At 36.8% G+C, this 23,930-nt stretch overlaps 1 protein-coding gene across 5 annotated transcripts in view; it reads right to left on the bottom strand.

Moving 5' to 3' along the window:
- The window catches only part of INPP4B (inositol polyphosphate-4-phosphatase type II B), a 777,385-nt gene that overhangs the window by 362,800 nt on the left and 390,655 nt on the right, over window positions 1–23,930 (bottom strand). The gene's annotated exons all lie outside the window — the stretch shown is intronic.

Below are 23,930 nucleotides of genomic sequence, written 5' to 3'. Positions count from 1 at the left end.
CGGTTCACAAAATCAACACACCATAAGTTCTAGGTTAAATAGAAGTTTTCCAGGCAAAGGTTAGTCAGTCATATGAGTGACTTCTAAATTCTGAAAGGTGTATTCTTTCTCTTCAGGTTAATTCTAAAGGAGAGTAGACAGATTCAGGGGCAGCTAAGGTAATATGTGCCTAATTTAGCAGCAAAGGCAGGCAGCTTCATATCAAGGTATTAGCTTGCTTTGCCAAGGTGAGGACTACCATCATTTCTTCCATTAGAATTGCCCTTTCTGCTCATCTTTCCATTTGCCCATCTTAGAACATAATTCATGATCACAAAAACGTAATTTGGCTTGACGTGCATCTTCTGAGATGGGCCAACTGTTTGTATAGTGGAGTTTCCAACCTTATTATTGTCCACAAACTTTCTTGCTGTTATGCCTGATAAAGGTTTAATTGTTTAATGATTGAGATATATAGTGAAAAGAATGAATAATAATTGTAAAAAGCTAAAACTCAAGCAGAAATGAAAGTAATAGCAAACTGGTGAAAATTAGCATGGGGAAAAAAACTCACTCCAAAAAGTTAATACCCTGTTACTCAGTCAGTCTCAAATAGTTACAAATTCATTTTGATACTTAGCATGATATACATGACCAAGAATGAATTGAAAAAAAAAATCAATGTTGTTTTAAATCAAGTTACCAGCTGAATTAAAATGTGTGAAAAATCTTTAAGTGTCTACCCAGCACTGTTTAATGAGATAGCGACAATTGAGTGGTTTGGAATACTGATGTGGTCTCAAACTTTTCAAATCAACAGCTTCAATTTCTGTTGTTCTTAACAAAGCAGTTTCATTTATAATTCAGTGCTAGTTCTTAAAAATCATATAGAAAAAAATTAAATCCAGAAAGTATCTTGAATCCTTAGAAAATATTATAATAAAGATGTAGATAAACACATATTGGTTTCTAATTATATAAGAAAACATTTTCTGGTACAAAGGGCTATTGCACCATTAATTAGACCAAATCCTTTAATTTCAAAATAATGTTCTGAATAAAGATAATGCTTCCTAACTTCTTTTACAGCTATGAAATTTTGAAGTTTTTTCTAATAAGGAAACACACATATTCATTGCAGTCCCAAGGGCCTGTGACAAATTCTAGTAGTGGGATATACCCACAGAGGACTGCAGTTATCTGTCAGTTGAATATAAGGATCTTGCTAAGTTCATTATGTTCTTTTACCAAAGACCCAAACCTTAATCCTGATAAGTCATCTTAGAAATGTGAAAGGAGATTACATGAGGTAGTAGCAAATAATAGCTCAGTATTATAGGGGAAATTAATAAAATAAATATCAAATAAATAAATAAATAATAAAATTAATAAAGTAAATGTCCACTCTCTGTGTCATTGTGCCCACTTGTATAATTTGGGGGTGAGGGAAGAGGACTGATGTCTGCAGTGACTCCTAGCCATGACCCCATTATAAGCATATCAACCATTTAAAATGAGTTGACTAGGAAAATACAATTGCAGATTTAGAGAAAACTGAGCCAAATGCACCACACAAGGATTATGTGATCACCTGTGAGATTCTATTCATTTTCATTCGTCCTTTGTTGCAGTGAGGCCTAGTTGAAGATTTAAAGAGCATATTTCAGAAGGATCACTGACCAAGCTCCAGGAAAGAGAAGCATTTGTAGCTGATAAAGGGCACATTTACCTATGGTTATGGTTTGGTACAATAGTTCCTTTTCTGTGTCTCTTTGGAAATTTTATGGTTTAGCGATCATGCACAAGAACAGACTGTGGTTTTTGCATGCCACGAAAATCATTAAAAGACAACCTTTAAGCATAGCAACTGCTCAGGCCGGTTCTCATATCTTTTGTCCTACTTAGAAGAGCAACAGACCAAATGGTCATAATATTCGGAAAATATTCTTGGTTTTCTCCTACTGCTCCAGCACAGGGTGGAAAGGATCAAGAGCTATCATTCAGTTATGTGTAACTGAATAGTATTTCGCACTGACTGTTGTAATATCAGGCATTTTTAATGGTTTGTTCATCTCACACTGCAAAGAAGAATCTGATATGCACATAGAAACATATGAGAAGATTGTGGTTAATTAGGAAGAGAAGACTAGTAACACCTATGAAGATATTAGACTGTTCGATGAAGGACAAAAAGTGACATGTTCAATATTAGAATCCTGCAGTGTGATGCGAGCCACTTACTGGTGATAGGAAATAAAACAGCATCTTGATATCCAGGCAGAGTGCTCTGGTGGTGAATGGAGGGTACAGGAGATGGTATTAAGGAGCATGCCCGTAGCTGTCATGCTTTACTAAACAGCACACTTCTACCACAGTGTCATAGAACATAGTCACCATTGAATTTGAGAATGTTTTTTTAAAAGAAAATGGAGATGAATGAAGTAAGATCAAGGGATTTTAATATAAAGTTTAGAAGATGAAAGAAGAGAAAACAAGAATCGGGTCTCTTAGTGATTACATGTAACAAGTTATGATCAGACAAACATTTTTGCAAATATTAAATAACACAACTTAATTAAAGTAGTCTTACATGGGTCTGTAGGGCCATGATAATTGTCATTCCAGGACAGGAAAGCACAAAACAATTAGGTTCAGAGAAACAGGATGTATTAAATCCTTTTTCCCGGTTGGCCAAATTCTAGAATATTTACATATATTCTAGAATATATGTAGATAGTAGGCTGAAGGTAATCCTAACATTGGTGAGGGTAGAATCAGAGACAGAGGAATAGAGGGAGTAAGAAGAGGACTCCAGGGTGGGAGAGCTGCACTCCTCTCAGCGACTTGAAGGCCTGAAAGTGTGGAGATGCTTTTTGGTAGATGGCAGGGGGATGTCTGGGATAAGCCACCTTACAGGTGGCCTCTCTGTCAACACAGGGCTTTATCCTAAGAGTGGAAGAGGGTCCCCCATAGATGGACCGAAGGACAGGACCTCCGTTAAAACCCAGGATTCCCTCTACTTCTCTAGTTCATGCATAGGCCCAAGAAAAGACTCTCTGACTCTCAAATGGGTACAGAAGAAAGCAGAATTGAGACCTAGAAGGTGAGCACTGGGGATGTTGACAAAAGGATATGACAACTGTGTGGCAGAAGTTGAGATATTAGCATCCAAGGCCATGCAGCAGATAGAAGATCCAGCCCAAATGCACCAGACCTTCTCCTCCATCTAGAGCCAAGGTGAGGCCCCAGTTATTCAGAAATTATTAACGAGGCTACGAGAACCCAGCTTGGGGGTCACTCCAGCCAGATGGGGGAACAGTGACAGAGCCAGGATCACTCATCATAGTAAAATCCTTCTTCATAACAAAAGAAAAACATTAAAAGAGAGAAAAAGCATCTCCTACAGAATGGGAGAAAATATCTGCCAGCCACTCTTCTGACAGAGGGTTAAAATCCAGAACAAATAAAGAACTCAGCAACTCAACACTAAAGAAAAACAAGCAAACAAAACAAAACAAATGAACAAACAAAAAACCCAATGAATAAACGAATAAATGAATTGAACACACACTCTCAAAAGAATTAGTACAAATCACCAACAATGATACGACAAAACTGTTCAACACCTTTAGACATCAGACTCTGAGTTGGGACTAGAAATCAAAGGACGGACTCAACTTCCTGGTCTTACTTGTCCTCTCTTGGATTTTGTGAAATACCTTCCTAGAATTGAATCTGAAGTCTTCGTGAGTCTCCCACTTTAATTTTTTTTTTCTTGTGGTGATTGTTTCTGAAATTAAATGGGAATTGCCTTCAGAGAAAATCTATAGAGATAAGAAGAGATCAGTCAGTAGAGGAGACTGCCAACCAGATTGGAGAGACTAAGCTTACTTAGAAGACTAGAAAGAAAGCAGGTTCAATATACTTTAAGCAGGAGAGCGACATGGACATGCTTGAATTTTAGAAAGTTTACCAGGTATCAAGGTAAGTAATACCCTGCAAGGTGGTAATGACATGGAAAACAACCTCATTTGGAGGTTATATTCTAGGAAAATAAAATAATAATGGATGTCTAAACCAAGATTAAAGTAGATGATTAGAAAAGAGAACCATGATTCCAAACAAAGTTATTACATAGAATTTACTGGCCTTCATGATAAATTCTTGGTGACACCCAGAAGCATCATAGAACACTAAACCCTCCCAAAATGAAGGAGGAAAAATTTTAGTCAAATATGATGAATTTAGTTTTAACCATGTTGTCTTGAGGTAACTTCAAATTGCCAGAAAGTTGTTGAATATGCATGGATTTTTGATTCTTGGGAGAGAAATTAAGGCCAGAAAAGTAAATTTGGAAATCATTGGCTTATACTTAAGTCAAAAGAATGTATAAAGTTCCTGAAAGAAAATGCATGAACTGAGAAGAGAGAGTTAAGGAATCCACCTTAAGGCACAAAAAAATATTTTAGGAGATAAGAAGGGATTCCTTGGAAAAATCATGGACCGTTCACAAAGAGAAGCAGCAGTAGGAGTAACCTGTTGGTAGTCGCCCGGGCTCCAAAGATGGCCCCACCGAGCTTCTCTTCCGGTACTAACTTCCCCATGCCCCCAGACAGCAGCAGGAAGAGCTGCCCAATGGTGAGCCTTGCTGACCCTCATGATCCTTACCCACCAATGAGAAAGCACCCTGTGCCAATATCATGTCTGTTGAACCGCCCCTCCGGCTCTATAAATGTGCAAAGCTGTTCCTCAATAAATGCGACACGAGCCTTGTCCAGTAGTTCTTTCATAACCAATGGAATAATGTCCCTGGACCTGATGGGTATGTCTCAGGTAGATAAGATCATGGGGTTCAGAGATGGCTTTATTTAACTATTCATTTATTTATTTCCTTATTTTTAAGGATGAAGAGATGTGAGCAGATCTAAATGCTGAAGGGATATAGCCAGAAAAACAGAGCAACTGAGGGTTGAGGAGGAAGGGGGATGCTTGATTGGGTAAGGAAAAATCTAGAGTATAGAGTCCACTGGAACGAGAGGGTCGGCGGTAAGAAGAAAATGAAGCATGAGCCGACAGATGAGGGCTCAAGCTCGAGATGGCTCCTCGATTGCCTCATTTTTTTAATATTTTCATTTCAAGAAAGGCATATTTATAAATTAAGTTTAAGGGAAAATTTCTCAACCCAACTTCAAAAGCGCAGACCATAAAGGAAAATATTAATATCTGACGACATTAAAATAAAAATGTCCTGTGAGCAGATGCTACCTTAAAAATGAGAAAAGAAACTACCTACTGGCAACGTAGATGGTTCTAGCTGATCTTTAGAATAAAGAAAGATGTAAATAATATCACTCCCACCCCAACCATAGTAAAAAGCTGAATTATATATAAAATCACAACTGGTTCTTAACTAATAAAAGAAATAAGGGTCTCAGGGCCACTAACAATGCTGAATATAAGGAACGACAGATACTTCTATAGAATAGCTAATGGGAAGAAGAGATGTCAAACCCTAAATAGGCTGGTAAAAAGACATCAGCCAAAGGATTCAATGAATTACTGAAGGTGGACACTGGCTAGTGTGGAGTAGAGAGGTCCTGAGAGCCACAACCCCAGGGTCCTCTTTACTCTCTAACCAACTCTTCTTTCTGGACCTCACCCATGGGTTTAGAAGAAAGACTAGGAGCAGAGTGGGGGTCTGGTGGAAATACCCCTCCATGACACATGCCTGTGACCAGAAAAGCAGAAAGCACCACTTGTATCCTCCTCTTACAGGACAAAAGTAACACACCCTGTTGCCACAGGGGCACAGGCAAAGACTCACCACACAGAGGAGATGAAAGCAAGGGATGAATGGGAAATATCCTGAGGCCAGATCATTAAAGACACTGGTCTTCTATGGCTATGACCCAAGATCAAGGAGCTTGCCCAAGAACCCAGGTGAAAGAGGACTAGAGAGTAACTCTGGCTCCGACCTCCAGGCCAGCAAACACCACAACCCAGGCCATAGTAGACTGCCTACCACTGAAAGAGGAACTACCATAAACAGTGGCCCTCTCTGTGGTTAGCAAGCCCCAGCCAAAGCCTAAAGTTGAGAGTGGAGATCAAAGCCCCACCACTCAGCCCCTTCCTCAGCATGAGTTAAGGCTGGAAGGTTGCGTAGCCAGTGAGACACACAAGTTGGCCCTGGCAACAAAACCCAAACTCAGCTAAATTACTGACTAGATTGAGTCAAATTCCCTGACATGCAAATTAAAGGTCTATCAGAAAAAGCAAAATGCCCACTTCCAGGCATAAGTAATCTTTACCTCGGATTCAGGAGGAGAGGAGAAAAAAATATTATTGAGAGAAAAATGTAGATAAGCAATGAAGAGAGCCATATTTGGATATTACCCAGTACTGAAAAGTCAGGAGGAGAATCAGAAAAAGAACAGGCTGAAGACTCAGTGGAATGGGAAGCCAAACTGCATCACCAGATGGGAAAGCTGAGCAGAAATATGGAAAATGCAAAATGAATAAAATGGAAATACTAGAAATCCAAATCATTGGAATACAATTGAAGAACACCTTTAACAGGCTTCTTCATAGATTCAAAACAGTCAAGGAAACAGTCGATTTGAAGGTAGGTCAATAGAAATCAAGCAAACTGAAACAAAAAGGGTAAAGAGTGACAAAGCAAAAGTGCATCCAAAAGCTCTGTGACAATAATGAACAGCCTAATATATATAAATATTTAAATGATAATGGCTGAGGATTTTCCAAGGGTTGAAAGATATCCAAACACAGGTCCAAGGATGTCAAAAAACTGAGAAGAGTGATTATACACGTCCCCACCCTCACCAATGAACCAATGAGCAGCATATATTCAAACCACTGAAAACCAAAGGTAAAAATATAAGTATAAAGAAAAATGGCAAATTATATATAGACTATCAAAGTAAGAAACATAATGGCCATCTTGTTAAAGCATGTAATCCAGAGGACAGTGGAGTGGCATCTTTAAAGTTCTGAAGGAAGAAAACCTGTCAACTCAGAATTTTATACAATGCAAACATAATTTGTTAAAAAAAAAAAAAAAACTAAGGAGTAATGAAGGCTTTTATCCAGAAATAATGAACGACAAATTCATTATCAGCACTTCAAGAAATGTTATAGGAAGTTCTTCAAGTGTGACACTTGGATTTAGAAAAGAAATGAACAGCTCTGCAGATGGTAAAAAGGAAAGTAAAAGTTAATTTCATCTGTTCTTGCTTTTAGTGATGATTCAAAATAACTGCCTAGGGCAGAGGCTGGCAAGCATTGTATGTTAAGGGCCTGGTAGCAAATATTTTGTGCTTTGTGGGCTACCTAACCTGTCACACCATTTCAACTCAGGTTAAGGCAGCCACTGGTGATACCTAACCAACAAGCGTGGCCTTGTTACCATAAATTTTGGTTACAAAGCTCACCAGCATTTTGGATTTGACCTGTGGGCCACAGTTGGCCAACCACTAGCTAGCACAAAAGTAGTAGCAAAATATTGGGTGCTTACGACATACAAATGAAAATAGATAATGCAAATAGCAAAAGGCATGGGAGGAAGAAACTCGGAGTATATTATATAGTCTTGTACAAAAATATAGTGTACAATTATGCCACTAATGTATTTAAAGTAAACTGTGACTAATTTATAATATATGTGGTAACCTAGGTTAGCCACAATTGACCTCAAAAATATAATAAGCTAATAATGCAGAGAGAATGGAGTAAAGAAATCTACAATTCATCTACAAGCAAGGAAAAAGAACAAAAATGGATGGAATAACTAGAAATCAACTACCAGAATATTTTTAATCCAACTATATCAAAAATTATATTAAATACAGTCTTCACACACATGCACACACATAAACACACATACCCCAATTAGAAAGTGGAGATTATCAGCTTGGATAAAAACAGTATGATTGGCTATGTGCTCTGCATTGTATGTCAATATGATAACACAGACGGGATAGAAACAAAGGGATGGAAGAATATATACAACGCAAAGGGCAGTCAGAAAAAAGCTGGAGTGGCTACAGTAGTGCCAGATTTTGATTGTTGATTTTGAATATTGATTTCCCATCAAGAAATATTAGCAGGGGCATGATAATTACAAAATGGTTAATTCACCCAAAAGACATAATAAACCTAAATATGTATGAACCTAACAATAGAGCATCATAACACACAAAACAAAAACTGACAGGATTGATAGAAGACGTCAACCAATCCACGATTATTCCTGGGGCCACCAACATTCCTTTCCTAGTAACTGACAGAACGAATATGTGAATATATAAACACTGAGTGCTAAGTGAGGGCCAGGCACAGTGGCGCATGCCTGTAATCCCAGTGGCGCTGGAGGCTGAGGTAGGAGGATTGTGAGTTCAAAGCCAGCCTCAGCAAAACCTAGGTGCTAAACAACTCAGTGAGACCCTGTCTCTAAATAAAATACAAAATAGGGCTGGGGATGTAGTACAGTGGTTCAGTGCCTCTGAGTTCAATCCCTTGTACAAAAAAAAAAAAAAAAAAAAGTGAGGACACAGAAGAGTCACACAATCCTCATTTATAAAATAATCTACCTAAAACGGAATGCACATTTTTTTTCAGAGTGCACATGGAATATTCTCTATGAAACATTAAATTCTGGGTCACAGAGCAAACCTTAACAAAATTAAAATAAATGAAATTGTAGCAAGTACATTTTCTTTAATAATGCATCATGGGTTTCTTTTTTGAAATTGTCTATTCTGGTTTTTAAATACATCCTGCATCTGGATGTCCACCTCATTATCAAGGTTTGAAAAATTTTTGTTTATTATTTCCCTGAAGAGTCTATCCATTCCATTAGACTTGGATATTAAGGTGTGAGCCATGGTGCCTGGCAAAAATATTCCATTTTTTAAAAGTGCACAGAGAACAGGGTGTGGTGGCGTACACCTGGAATTCTGATGGCTTGGGGGGCTAATAAAGGAGGATCACAAGCTTGAGACCAGCCTCAGCAACTTAGCAAGCCCCTAAGCAACTTAGTGAAACCCTGTCTCAGAAAAAAAAAATGAGGGGGAATGTGGTTCGGTGGTTAAATGCCCCTGGATTCAATCCCTGATGCACAGAGAGAATGCAGAAGCAATAAAGCAAATGATGGTTATAGGAAAGGAGGAGATTAAAACAGGAAAAACAAAGTAGAGTGAAAGTTCAAAAAAAAAAAAAAGAGAATTTGGTGATTAGCATGAGAAACAAATAGAAAAAGAGAAACAAATGAAAATAAAACAAAATCCAAATAAACAAACCCCAAACCCTAAAAGATGAGACGAGTAAAAATAACTACATTAAAAAAATGCTAAAAATGAGGAAGGAAAAAAAAAGAAACATGAACATGTTCATAGTTGATGAACCAATAAGCATGGTAATGCCATCTTGAATTCTCCTCATCAAAAAACCAAGTAAATAAAAGGAAAATATATTCTTTAATAAAAAGTGAAGAAATCGTCTCCACTAAAGGGGTCAGAAATGACAGAAATGGACAGTCACGGCCCATGCTCAACTATTCTCCTTTTTGTTTCTTCTTGGCTATGTACTGGCAGGCCTGGGGCTGGGGGTGTTGCTCACCAAGCTGCCAGCCCCAGTGGCCTAAGTAAGACTGAAGCTGATTGAAACAGCCCTCAGCTTCCCTTCTCACCAGTAGGAGGTAGGATGGAGTAGGAAGTACTGTCAGTTGCAGTTTTGTCCATACAGACCAGACTGAAGCACTTCCAGGGTGGGGCCACTGCAGAGCTGTATGAGGGGAGACCCAAATTCTGGGACTTAGGTCTAATCTGGCCTCAAATAACTCAGGAATCAAAAAGGGTCTAATCTCCCTAGGGACCAGCAGTTGTTGATCTCTGGCAAGAGTCTGGGTCTCAAGAGCCTTCTAAGAATTCCACTTGTGGGGCAAGGGAGCCAATTCTGTTCCCAGGAAGAGTCTTCCCAGTATTAGTCCCTGAGTATCTTCATACTCACTTATTCAGATTCCTTACCTGATTCAGCTGGTTATGTGAGTCCTCAGACTCAAAGGAGAAGCAAGTTGGGACCTCCTTTAGTTATCCAGCTGCAATCCTCCTGGTACAATGCCTGTTTCTTTCATGTTCTGCTAGATATACCCTAGACCACCTGGTAGACACTTGCCAGGACAGCATGGCCACCTAAAGAAGGGTCCACATCAGCTCTCCAAGGGCTTGGAGAAACAGAGCACTTTTCAAGCACCACCTTCACAGTGTAGCCTCTAATTTCAGGCTGCTTTTCTGAACTCAGGTTGTTCTATACTAAATCTGTCTGTCCACTGTATTATGAGTCTCTAACATGCTCTGACTGTCCAATATCAAATATTAGTGAAAAGCCTCTTTCACCCACCTCTCTGAGAAGCCGTACTCCTTAGCTTGAACCTTGAGTCACAGAGCACCTAAGATTCAGGCTTCTTCTAATCCGCCATCTTGAATTCTCCTCAACAAATAATATTTTCTTACCATCATGGAATTAAACTAGAAATTACTCACTAAAAGATGTCTACAAAGTTCCCAAATATTTAGAAATTAAATAATGTATTTCTAAATAACTCACAAATCAAAAAGGAAGTCACATGGAAAATTCACATATATCTGATCAAAATAAAATCATTTTAGTACATACCAAATATTCATGGAAGAAAATCCATAGTATTATATGCACATAATAGAAAAAATTCTTGATATAATGATCTAAGCTTATACTTCATAAGCAAAAAAATGCAAATCAAGTCTAAGATAATCAGACAAAAGAAAATAATGTGTAATAAATACAACTGATGAAGTTCATTTCTAGAACATATTAAAAATGTTAACAAACAAGTAAACAGGGCAAAACAACCCAATACAAAAAAAGGTTTTCAAAATATGTGAACAAGTAATTAAAAAATATTAAACATAAATTGCCAAGAAACTTTTTTTTAGTATTTATTTTTTAGTTTTTTGGTGGGCACATTTTAAAAGGTTTTTTTAATTCACTTGCAAACAGAAATGTAAACAAAAATCAAATGATATATAATCACATAGTCATCAATAAATAAAACTTTTAGTCTCAAAACCTCAAATATTGATGAGGATTTAGAGTAATATAAATTTTTAAACACTGATGGAGCTCCAGCAGTATTAGAAAATAATTTGTTAATTCCAATAAAGTTGAAAAGCAATTGACTTCCAAGCATTATGTTCTAAAGAAACTCTTAGAAATATATATCAGGAAAGAATTAGGAGGATGTTTAGAACTAATCAAGTTTTAATACTAAAATGTTGAAAATAGGCTTTCATCAACAAAAAAGTAGGTAAATATATTACGGTTTATTTGTTTTGTGTAGCAGTGAGAATAAATGAATCTTCATTTGTATTAGCAATATAGGTAACCTTCAAAAAGAATTGAGAAAAGCTCCAAAATAATGAGTAGAAGACAGAGCAAACCATGATGGCATTTATAGAAAAATTTAAAACGTGTAAAGCAACACTCCGTAGTTCTGTATTATATGCACCATACACATAAGGTACCATTACAGGGAACTTCAGGTTGAACACTGAAGTTAGAATATGAATGTCTAGAGGAAAATGGGCACTGGGGATGTGACTGGAAAGGGAACAGCGTGGTCTTCAACTGTGCTGAGAAAGTTTTACACTTTAAACTGGGTATTAGAAATATAACATCATATATATATATATTTTTCTATATATTTTATGTCCTAAGTATTCATTATGAGTGTTATGGTTTAGATATTAATTGTCCCTCAAAAGCTCAAACATGAGACAATACAAGAAAATTTAGAGGTGAAATTACTGGATTATGAGAGCCTTAACCTAATAACTGTATGAATAATAAATATTTTCTTTCCACCATGGAATTAAACTAGAAATTACTCTAGAAAGTTTCCAAATATTTGGAAATTAAATAATTTATTTCCACTCCTCTGATAGGGAGTGACTGGGTCATAATTGTAGGCAGTAGGGTATGGCTGGAAGAGGTGGATCATTGGGGATATGTCTTTGGAGTATACATTTTGTCCTTGGTGAGAGAGATCCATCTCTCTTTCTGTCTCTGTCTCTGTCTCTCTCTCTCCCCACACCTCTCTCCCTCTTTCTCCCTCTCTCTCCTTGTTCCAGCTGCTTTTCCTCTCCATGCCCTTTTGACATGATGTCCTGCCTCTACCCTGGCCCAGAGCAAAGGAGTTGGCCATCTATGGACTGAGACCTCTGACACTATGAGCTTCCAAATAAACTTTTCCTCCTCTAGTTGTTCTTGTCAGGTTTTTTTGGTCACAAAAGTGAAAAGGTTGACTGAAACAATGAGTTTCATAAGCTAAACAAGCAATATCCTGTGTCGAGAGGAAATAATGAAGAAGTGCGTAGGAGCTCTGAGAAGAGCCATGGAGTTTTCAACCGGCCTTGAGCACTGGAACAAAGAAGCTCATACAGGGGCAGCTCTGTGGGAATAGCTGGGGATAGAGACCATAGATCTGCAGGATCTTAGTCTGCGATGTGGCTTTTTCCAGTGGTTCTCAGCAGCCTGGTGAACAAGGACAGTCTGGATGGCACCGTTTTAGGATTTTTGCCTGCCATTTTAGGGAGGAAAAGGTGAAGTCAATAATGTGGTCCTGATAGAGAGACTGAAGGTCCTGTCGGCTAAGCAGAGAAGTCATTAAAAGGGAATAGCATTGTATTGGGGAGATGAGAGAAGTATTCAATTCTAAGCAAGGAGAAGTTCAGGAAACAGCCATGGGATAAGTCAGAGCTGAAAGAGGAGGGCTGGTAGTAAGCAGAATCAGTAAGGCAAAGAAATGATGAATCAAAAGTTAACTCCATGGAAACTGAAATCAGAAGCACAGTAGAAACAACATGGAGACCAAGAAAAGACAATGCGCATCACAGAAAGGTCTGGAGAGACTAAAAGTTTGGAGAATAAATGCAAAAATTGGGAATGGAAGTGTGGTATAGCCAGGCAACTGTGATCTTAAATGAGGTCCCAGCAATTTAAGGGGCCTCTTATGACATTAAAAAATGATAAGCCTGTCTCCACACTCTGTGGTGGATGCCTTGTCCACATTAGATTAAGAAACAGGGAAGCAGGGCCTCACAGAAAAGCCAGGTTCCATTAAGACAGAAAAAGAGGAGACTTTCTCTAAAGAAGCAGAAAGTAGAAAAGAAGAAACAGATCTTATGGACTTAATGCAATATTTTGAAAGTGAGATGTTAAGGTATAGATTGAATCATGGCCAACTAAGCCCACAGTGAAAGGGGCTGGTGTGGTAGGCAAAGATAAAGACAGAAGGCACTTGGTTCTGGGGGTGCCCTGGAATGACAGGGAGGTGAGCCATTACATGATGAGCCATTCTAAATAGACCTCTGGTAAAGACCTCTTCTTGGCCAAGCAGGCTGAGGTCCAGGCAGGGAGTGCTGGAGGCTACAGGATGCGACCTACCTGTGACTTTGGCTAAGGTTTCCAAACTATGCTCTTACGTGAAGTGCTGAACGAGTTGTTCTTTTTCCATCATCTCAAAATGAAACACAATAGCAAGTCTCTGTGGTGCTGATGATATCATCTTTGAATAGCTAAAAAAGCTAAGTTTGCTCACTTCTCAGCAGTGTCTCAAAATTTCATTCATTTTGGTAAACCACATAAAACAGTCTGGAGGTGTAGCTCAGTGACAGAGAACTCACCTAGCAGGCATGATGTTCAATCCACAGAAAGAAAAAAAGAACAAACAAGAAAAAAATAATTCACAGTACTAAATTACTCCTAAAGCTTTCCAAATACCCGGTATTTGCAGACTGAAGATAGACAGGGCTTATAAGGATCAGCCAAATACTAAATAGTGCCAAGAATAGGTAGGACCCAAGGACATGATTCAGATGGAATTTTGTGTCTGCCTTCTCCTTTCCCCTCCTGGAAAATATCAGGCTACTTTTAAGGCAACCATGAGTGTAGAACAACTAGATACGGTTTTGCAACTAGGTCCCTTGTGCTCAGAAGTTTGAATTTCTTCTGATATGACATCATTCAAAAGCAATAAAGGAGTTTAAAAAAAGTTTCCAGAAAAAAGGCTCACTTAGAGGAAAATGGCATAAATTGTCAAATTCTATATTTTACCTGAAGAAACAACCAAGAGTGTATTAAAGATCAAGGATACTCCTGGGTTCTTGAGCAGGTGGAGTGACCTAACCCAGCAGAGGAAAACTCCTATCAGACCAGAGAATGAACAGCATGGGGAATGCTTCTGCACAGAAAAATCAGTTACAACTGAATTCTCCAACCTATCTGCTACAGTTTGGATTTTGAATGTTCCCAAAAGTCTCATGGGTAAAGGGTTGGTTGCAGTCCTGTGGCACCTGTTGAGTTGTGGTGAACCTTTAAAAGGCAGAGCCCAGTAGAAGGAAGTCAGTTCCCTGGGGCTGTGCCCTTGAAGGGGATTGGGACCCTGCCCTTTCCTCAGTCTCTCTTCCCCCCACTATGAGGTGAGCAGCTCCCTCCACCACATGCTCACCACCATGATATACCAGCCCAAAGGCAATAAGGCCAAGTGATCATAGACTGAAAGCTCTGAAACGGAACTAAAGTAAACCCTTCTTCCTTCTAATTGTTTTATGTCGGGTATTTTATTAATATAACATAAAGCTGAGTAGCATGTTATCAGTATGTTTTTGCCACCAGTCTTAAATTCAGCGAAGCCCTGTTTTGTTAAGAAAGAATAAAGATGAAAATTGTTAGGACTCCAATTTGATCAAAAAGTTTGAACGCAACCAGTCCAAACAAAGTCTCGCATAGCAACTAGTCCGTGATATCCTCTTCGTTTTTACTTTGAGGAAGCACCATCGACAGAAAACACATTAAAAAAAAAAGATACATAGATCCAAAAAGACCAAACAGCAACAGTTTGCCACCTAGAAGATGGGTATTTTGTCAGCAGCATTTGCATTCACTAGAAACTTGATAGAAATACAGAACCTGAGTCCCACCCCAATCTACTAAATTAGAACATTCATTTTAGCAAAGGTGATTCCTACGCACACTTAATCTTCAGAAGCACCACAATAAAGCATAGACAATCACCCAGATTCCAGACTCATAAACTGGAATAGGTGAACAGGGACTACTGCTGGATAAAAAGTCACGGTAGGCTAAAATCCATGTCCTTAACTACATTTCTAGAGTGATGCCAAGAGATCATGGACCGTGGCCTGGGCTTCAGTCACTCTAGCCATTGGTTCATGTCTTACCATCAGCAATGGCCAGGAACGCATAACCTCACTTCTCTCTTGGGACCTTAATTATTGGCTACCCTTTCACTGTCCTATAAGTTGTCCCCTTTCTGATGGAATCCTGCTGTAGACCAGCCCTGGCTCAGCCTAAATTCTGTCACTAGATTTTACTCCCTTTCATCTTTGCATTTCCCAGCCTCGGCTCTGCAGCCGGACTCTTGGCAGTCCACTTGACCCTTGGTAAGGACAGATCAAAGTACTTCTATGGCGAAATTTTAGAATGTGTTAGGATTGGGACTATGCAGCAGCTCACAATAAGAACTAATGCCTTAATGTCATCAAAGCAGGACTATCTAGCATCCAGTCAACCCACAAGGGGGGAAAAAATCTGGACTGTGGGTTTTAGGCACAGAGTAGTTAAAACTATTGTGATAAATGGAAAGAGGGAGGGGAAAGCAGAGTGAGACAAGAAATAGAACCAATTCCATAAAATACAAATGACTACAGGTTGCACTTCCCTTTCTTTGGAAATACCAAATCAAAGGAGTCTCTACTAATATCTACCCATATTCACCACAGAATTCTATCTCTACTGCTGTGTTTAAAATTCATTTCATCTAATCCAAGTTTTGATGTTTATGGGCCATGCTGTTCTATCACTTTGTATTAATCTTTGCAATAAATTTATAAAGTCACTACAACTTTACAGGTTGAAACTAAAAAACTGAAGTTTGAAAGGTAATTTATTACAGGACCCACTTAGACGTTGATAAACTGGGCTGTGAATTTGGGTCTCTACAGAGCACTTCCCTATTCTATCTGCCACCCAATTTTTAATTTCAACATTCAAATATTGTTATGGATTTGATATTAAGTGTCCCCCAATAGCTCCTATGTTTCTGCAGGAATATTCAGAGATACATGATTGAATTTTTAGACATTAAACCTAATCAGCCCATCCTAGTTTGAATGGACGGACTAAGTGGTACCTGTAGGCTGGTAGGACATGGCTGGAGGAGGTGGGTCACTAGGGCATGCCCTGAGAGAGTTCCTCTTCCCTGTAGCACCTGCATTTTAATACCACTCTACTTTCTGACCCCACCATGAACTGAACAGCTTTCCTCTGCGGGGCCCTTCCTGCATCATGTGCTGCCTCTCCCTGCCTCCAGAGCCATGGAGTTGGCCATCTATGGTCTGAGATCTCTGAAACTGTAAGTCCCAAATAGACTTTCCCTCCTGAGTTGTTCTTGTCAGTATTTTGGTGACTGAGATGTAAAGATAACTAAAACAAGTTTTTTTTTCAACTTTTTATTATCTCTTAAGAAAGATCTTAAGGCAGAGTGGTAGAGATTGACAGGAGAGAGGACTAGAAGAAGCTTACCTTATATTTTCTGTGTTTTATTTAAGTTTTTCTTAAGAGATGAAACATTATTTTACTCTGATTTCATCATTATACCTTGTACACATACATGCATTAGAATATCACACTGTACCCCCCAAGTATGTACAATTATTAAATGTCTTCTAAAAAAGGTTTTTAAGTGTTTTAGGATATTGAAATTTCAGCTCTTTGATTTGATCATTACAGTATATGTATATCAAATTATTACACTATATTCCTTAAATATATACAACTATATAATAATTAGTGGACTTATAAAAAAATTATTAAGAATTTAACTTCTGGAAAAATCTATGACTTCTTGTATAGCACTTAATGCCAATACCACAATCCTGAGGCAGGAAAAAGAAAAACAGGACATGATACTTTTATGATTCTATTCATAATATCCTGACCATTTGAAGCATACTCATTTCTGGTTCTTTTACTGGGTCCTGGTATAAATATATTTTCAGTGGACAAGTCAGCATGAGAAAAATCAAGAAGAAAAATTTAAAACCACTGAAGTTTGAAAATAGAATCTAGTGATGGAATATCCCCCATTCTCCAGAGCCAGCATTCTACTTACTTAAGAAAAAGATATTATTATTTGTTATAATACTTTGAATCGCAGGTCCCCTTTTGGAGATCATAATTCCAGTTGAGAAATAATCCCCAAGCATAATGGGTGATTGGTGATCCCTGGAACCAGCATAATCTTGACTTAGAAGCACAGCATATAAAACAGCAATGCAGAGGCCGCCATTCCACCAAAAGAACTGTATATTTGGTTCATTGTAAATTGAAGGTCAGCCTGTTACTTATTTCTAATTAGGGTAAGAATAATTTGGGTCTTTGCTGTAGTTTGGATCTTGAATGTCTCCCAAAGGCTCATGGATTAACAACACAATGTCCAGGGGGTGCTATCAGAAGGAGGTGCAATCTTTGAGAGGTGGGGACTGTGGAAGATCCTTCAAACACTGGGAGTGTCCCTCTAAAGGGGACTCCAACACTCCAGCCTCTTCCTCTCTTGCTTTCTGGCCACAAAGTGAGCAGTTTTACTCTATCACATGCTCCTTGCTGTAGCAATCCAGCACCTCCAGAGAGATCTCATGGGTCCACCCCATCATGAACTGGAAAGCCATGAGCTAAAATAAACCTTTCCTCTTTATGAGTTTATTATCTCAGGTATTTTGTCTTAGTGATAAAGCGCTAACACAGTCTCCAACGTATACAAAGCAAAAGAGGGAGGCTCCATCAATCTATGACAAGGTAGCCTTAATCCCAAGAACTCAGAAGGCATCAAATCTAAATCAGAATTTAAACAGTATCTAACAGTAACCTGATGTCCTGAAGGGGAGCATAATTTGGGGAATAGAGGGAGTCAGCCATCAGACTATTTCTATTTTTGTTCTGTGTCTAACAGCAAAAGTAAAAAAGCAACCCAAATAATGACAGAGTACAGATGTGAACACATGCTGGGTTTAACCTCAACTTTCTCTTAGAAAAAAAAGGTTAAATATGTCCACCTACCACCACTCTTTAAGATACAGGAATAAAATATTACGACAGAACATAAAATTGAAGAGCCTTAAAGAAACTAGGCGCCATTCTCACATAAGAGATGAGAGCACAAAGATCCCCAGGTGGCCAGAAGTGGACACGGCTGGCCAGGGCCACACTGGGATCAGACAGCAGGTGTCTTCTGAGGTGTTGGGGGCATGAGCCTCTTGACTCCCTCTCAAACGTCATTTCAAAGGACAGGAACTTCCATTGGAAGTTCCAGAAAAGACTAAAAATTCATGGAAATTTTTTCTTCTATAAATATTTCATGGGTCACATTGGATTTTGCTTATTTATCAAAACTTCATACAACCTGGAACCCCAAATATAGTTATTAAAACATTGTTATCACACAGAACCTAAGGATTATGGAGGAGTGTCTGGGATGCTTATAGATTTTTGAATGCCTTCCTGTGTCATCTTTTGAAGAAATTTAAGTAAAGGATAGCAGTTTATTTTCCATATTCCTGTGGCAGGGTTTTCTTTTCCTGATTCTTGTCTTCAAACAAACTGCCTGTACCAAATATAAGGTCTCTTTATAGCCTGTCTCCAGCCCACATTGAAAAGCAGAGATGTACAAGGAAAAGTGTAATTTGGTTGGAAGTTGATTTTTATTTCACACACATTAAAGAAGACTGCAGAATTGTGGTCTGAGCAGAGGCAGATGTTTCCAAATCCTTATGAACACAGTCCTACATAGATATCCAAGGCCAGTTAAATTTCATGTGTGAGAGTAAAACTAAAACTGAAGCTTTGATTATATCCTCAGGATATGACTAATACAGACATCATCAGATGTTATTAATTCACAGAGCTGATTGAATTGCTTATGATGATATAGTTCAGGTTCAAATTAGTATTGACTAAATTATCTGTAGTTTCTGATGATGAATTACCCATTTTCTTTTGAAATTTAAAATTTCAAAGTAAGAACAGATAACGAATTTAATTAAAATTTTATCTTCTGCTTTTTATTATGACAGGCAAGAATAAATGTATATATATGATTTTTATAATTTCACTTTAGCTCTCTAGAGAAGTTCACAGAATGCCCGGGGTTATCCACAAAGAATATAAAATGGCATAACTAAGTTCTCTCATTCCCATTGCCTACTGCATACAGATAATGCATCTCAAATTCTTCACCACAAAGTTTCCTTGTTCTCCAAGAGGTACCCAATGTCATATTCCACCTTAAGATATTTATTGAGTACAACTGCACCACGATGAGAATAAGAGCAAACAATGCATGATGCAAAAAAACAAAAAAAAAAAAAAGGAAAATTTAATTGCTGAACACAACTTGGGCAAAATATCTACCAAAAGAACCATGATGAACAGCAAAGTTCCAGAATACTGCACCACCTGCAATTCCTCCAGCGTTTCTCTCATGGAATTAAGAGAAAACCAGGGAAAGATGTAACAATCCTCTCCATAACACAGGTTAATCTACTGTGATCTCACATGAAGGAATGTCACTGAGATATTCAGGGACTATGAACTCAGATATTATGCCAAAGTATGTCATTTATGTATGTTTGAATAGTGACCAAAACAACATGAGTAGGTTTTCCTACTATCTCTTCCACCTTTGCTATCTCTGGTGAAAGATCTCCAAATTTTAGGATTTCTCTGATCCTATGTGTAAGGAGAGTTGAGGAAAAGAAATACCATAACCATACTTCATGGCATATGCATTTATTGAGTGCCTACTATACATAGTGTACTATTGTAAATAGAAAGTTTCCTTTTGAATTCTGACCTTGCCAGACTACTAGGTTTTCCATCCATATTCAGCATAACCAATATCACAGCCTGTTCTGCCACCTCCCTCTAGACCACTCCCCCCTTGCACTTTTTATCATATAAAATTCCCTGACTCTTTCTCTTATGAAAATACTAGAAGAATTTATTCACTGGCTTTTAAAACTTCATGTCAAATTATAAACATGCCTTTATTTGGCTATTTCTTCTTGCTGTTCTGAGGTCTTTTTATCCTTTAATGGTGTATTATTCTAACATACATATCCTAATACCTCTCACTTGATGCTTATCATCATGGTAATTCACCAAAAGCAAGGTAGCAAGTGGTAAGAGACCAAGTGTGAACCAGCCTGCCTAGGCCCTTCCACTCAGTCTGGGATGTTGGGCAATTCATGCAAACATGGTTACTTCATCATAAATTATGAAAATGCTAATTCCCATCTAATAAATTGAGAGGGATTAAATTCATTGATATACAAAAAGTTTTTGGCATGCCATTTCTGGCCAAGATAAACCAAAGCAACTAAAGACTGCATCTCCTGCTGACTGGGGGTATCTATAAAAAAGCATGCTGCCTAAAAATTCTGAAAATAAAAAGCAGGAAATATTTTGGAAGGACTTGAAATTTAGAGAAGAAAACCATATAAGGGTGAATATTTCATTTTTCTCTGTTTTCCTCATGGTTTTGATCTGAGGAAAGTTTCAAATTTTGACATGGATTATAAAACAAATTATGAAAAATTTAAAATGATGAAATCACAATGAAGTATATTCCCAAATCATATGGTATTAAACTAGAATTAAATAGCAGAACAATATTTGGAGAGAACAAATTTTTCAGAACTAGGCAACATACTCCTATATCATATTTATAGGCTGCAGCTATAGTAGTGCTTACAGGAAAATACAGGGTATTTATATTAGAAAAGAAGTTGTGAATAAATAATTTAAGCTTCCATCATAGAAAATTAGAAAGAGTACATTAAACTAAAATCAGACAGTAGAAAGGGAGTAGTTAAATTTTTTTTAAAAATAGTGCAAATGAAAATTAAAGCAATAGAGAAAATCAGTTTTAAAAAAGTTGATTCTTTGAAAAGATTAATAAAATTGATAAACCTCTACCCACATGATCAGGGAAAGTAAGATTTCCATGTCAGAAATAGAAAGGGGACATCATGATAAATCATGATAAAAAGGAAATATGATAATATTATAATGATAACTATAAACTAAATAAAATTTATCAATTTATTAATGAGATAAGCCAATTTTATTGAAAAGAACCCTAGATAACCTGACTAATCCTGTGCCTATTACTGAAACTGAATTCATAGTTAAAATATATAAAGAACACTATAGGCTTTGAAGAGTTGCACCAAAAATTTGAAAAACAAATTTTATAAATAATATAAACTATTCCAGAAAACAGGAGAAGAGGGAATATTTCCAACTTGTTTTATGAAAATAGAATTATCTGAAACGAAACTGAAGACACTATAAAAATATAGATAAAATTTCTTTTTGAACATAGACAACCAAAACAATCAGCAACCAAGTTTGAATCATTAGAAAATGTAATCCAACAATATATAAAAAGGAAATATATCCAAGAAGAGTTTATCCCCAGAACACAAAACTGGATCAACATTCAAATATCAATCAATGCAACTTATTATTCTAACAGACTACAAAAGAAAACATATGATCATTCCAATAATACAAAAAATACACTTAACAAAATTCAACATACAAAATATTTAAAGTCTAATCCCTAAAAAAATCCCTCAGCAATTTAGAGATAGAAGTTCCTTCATCTGAAAATGAACATACAGAATGATAAAAGCCTTGAGTCTTTGTTTCTAAAATTAGGAATAAGGCAAGGATATCTATTCTCATCTCTCCTCTGCAACATTATATCAGATGTATGATGCCTATGCAATAACACATGAAAAATAAAGTATATATGAAAAGAAACAAATTAAGCTATTTCTATTTGTTGACAACATGACTATTTACATAGAAATTCCCCCAAAATTGCTACAAAAAAACAACTAGGGATACTAAGTAAATGTACTATTCATTTTTTGAATTGTCAACAATATATTGATGAAGCTAAGGGGAAAATGAAGCACCAGTACATGTGGCAACATGGATGAACCTTGATATCATTAAGCTAAGTGAAAGTATCCAAATTGTGTGATTATGCTTATACAAAATGTCCAGAGAACACAAATCTATAGAGATAGAAAGTAGATTAGTAGTTGACTAAGGTTGGAGAGATTGGTGGGAAATTAAGGAGATGGCTTATGAATGCAGGGTTTCTTTTTGAGAAAATGAAAATGAACCCATATTATACTGCTGAATGTATAACTCTGTAAGTACAAAAAAACTACTTAATTGTACAACTTAAATGGCTCAATTGTATGATACATAAACTATATTCCAATAAAGATGTTTAAAAAGTGAGTTTATCAGTTACATAATATAAAATCAACATATGAAAATCAATTTTATGTCTATAAACCAACAATGAAAAAATGAGAAAATAAATTTCAAAAAATGAGCCATCTATCATAGAACCAAAAACAAAAATCACATTATAGGAATAAATAGAATATGTAAAGAATCTATGTGTGCGCTCATCTAAAAACACTGATGGAAGATATGAAATAATATCTGTTTAAGTGAATCTATTTAAATGGAGAGGTATATTATGTTCATGAATTAGAAAACTCGTTGTAAAAATGTCAAATTTCTGCAAAGCTAACTGTAGATTCAGTAATAATTACAATCAAAATCCAAACAAGATTTTTGTAGATGTCAATAAGAATTTAATTTTAAAATTTATATCTAAAAACAAAAGAAGTAGAATAGCCAAAATACTGTTGATAAAGCAGAAAAAAATCGAAGGATTCTCATCACCTAGTTTTTTTTTTAAATAAAAATTTAGAAAAAGAACAGATACAGAACAATATAATATATACATAAATGGTCTGTTAATTGTTGGAAAGATGCAAATAATTTTTTTAACGTTATAACAATTGAATACAAAAAATAAAATTAAAAAATAAGAATACACCTTGAACCTTTCTAATTGTACAATTAACTTAATATTGATCATCCAATTATAAAATCTAAAACTATAAATGTAATAGAAAAAAAAACATAGGAGAAAACATTATTGATCTTGGCAAAGATTTCTTTTTCTTTTCTTTTTATTTTGGTGTTAGGGGATTGAAACATCCTAAACACAGGCTGTAGAACTGAGCTACATACCCTACCATAAACATTTCCTAATATAACACATAAGTTATAATCCATAAAAGGAAATGATTAGTAAGTTGATTTCATGTAAATTAAAAACTTTTGACTCTGTGAATGATACTAAGGGCATAGGAAGACAAGCCGCACCTTGTGAGAAAATATTTGCACAGTTTTTATGTGGGTAAAAATTCCAATACAACATTTAAAGATGTCTCAAACTCTATTAAAAAGAAAGAACGAAAGAAAGAAAAAAAGAAAGAAAGAAAGAAAGAAAGAAAGAAAGAAAGAAAGAAAGAAAGAAAGAAAAGAAGCAATGCAGTAAAAACATGGGCAAATGATTTGAGTAGACATGTTATCAAAGAAGATATATATGTGTCAGATAAAATGATGGTAAATAAGCACATGAAAAAACTCTGCCTCATGGATCACCAGGAAAATGCAAATTAACAGTATGAAGAGCCATCACTACACACTACTGGAACAGTTCTAAACACATTTTAGAAGACTAACAATAACAATCTGTGGTCAAAATGTGAACCTATCATCCTTGCTTTCAGACACTGCAACCAGGAATGCAAATTAGCACAGCCATTTTGGAAGAGTGACTAGTAGTTTCTTACAAAGGCCCACACGTACCTACTATGTGACTCAGAAATTCACCTCCTATATATTTACCCAAGAGAAATACAGCTTTTGATAACTAA

Source organism: Spermophilus citellus (genome assembly GCF_964194105.1).
Source record: "Spermophilus citellus genome assembly, chromosome: 8".
NCBI classification, from domain to species: Eukaryota; Metazoa; Chordata; class Mammalia; order Rodentia; family Sciuridae; genus Spermophilus; species Spermophilus citellus.
The sequence above is the reverse complement of the archived record's forward strand: the minus strand, read 5'-3'. Positions and strand labels throughout refer to the sequence as shown.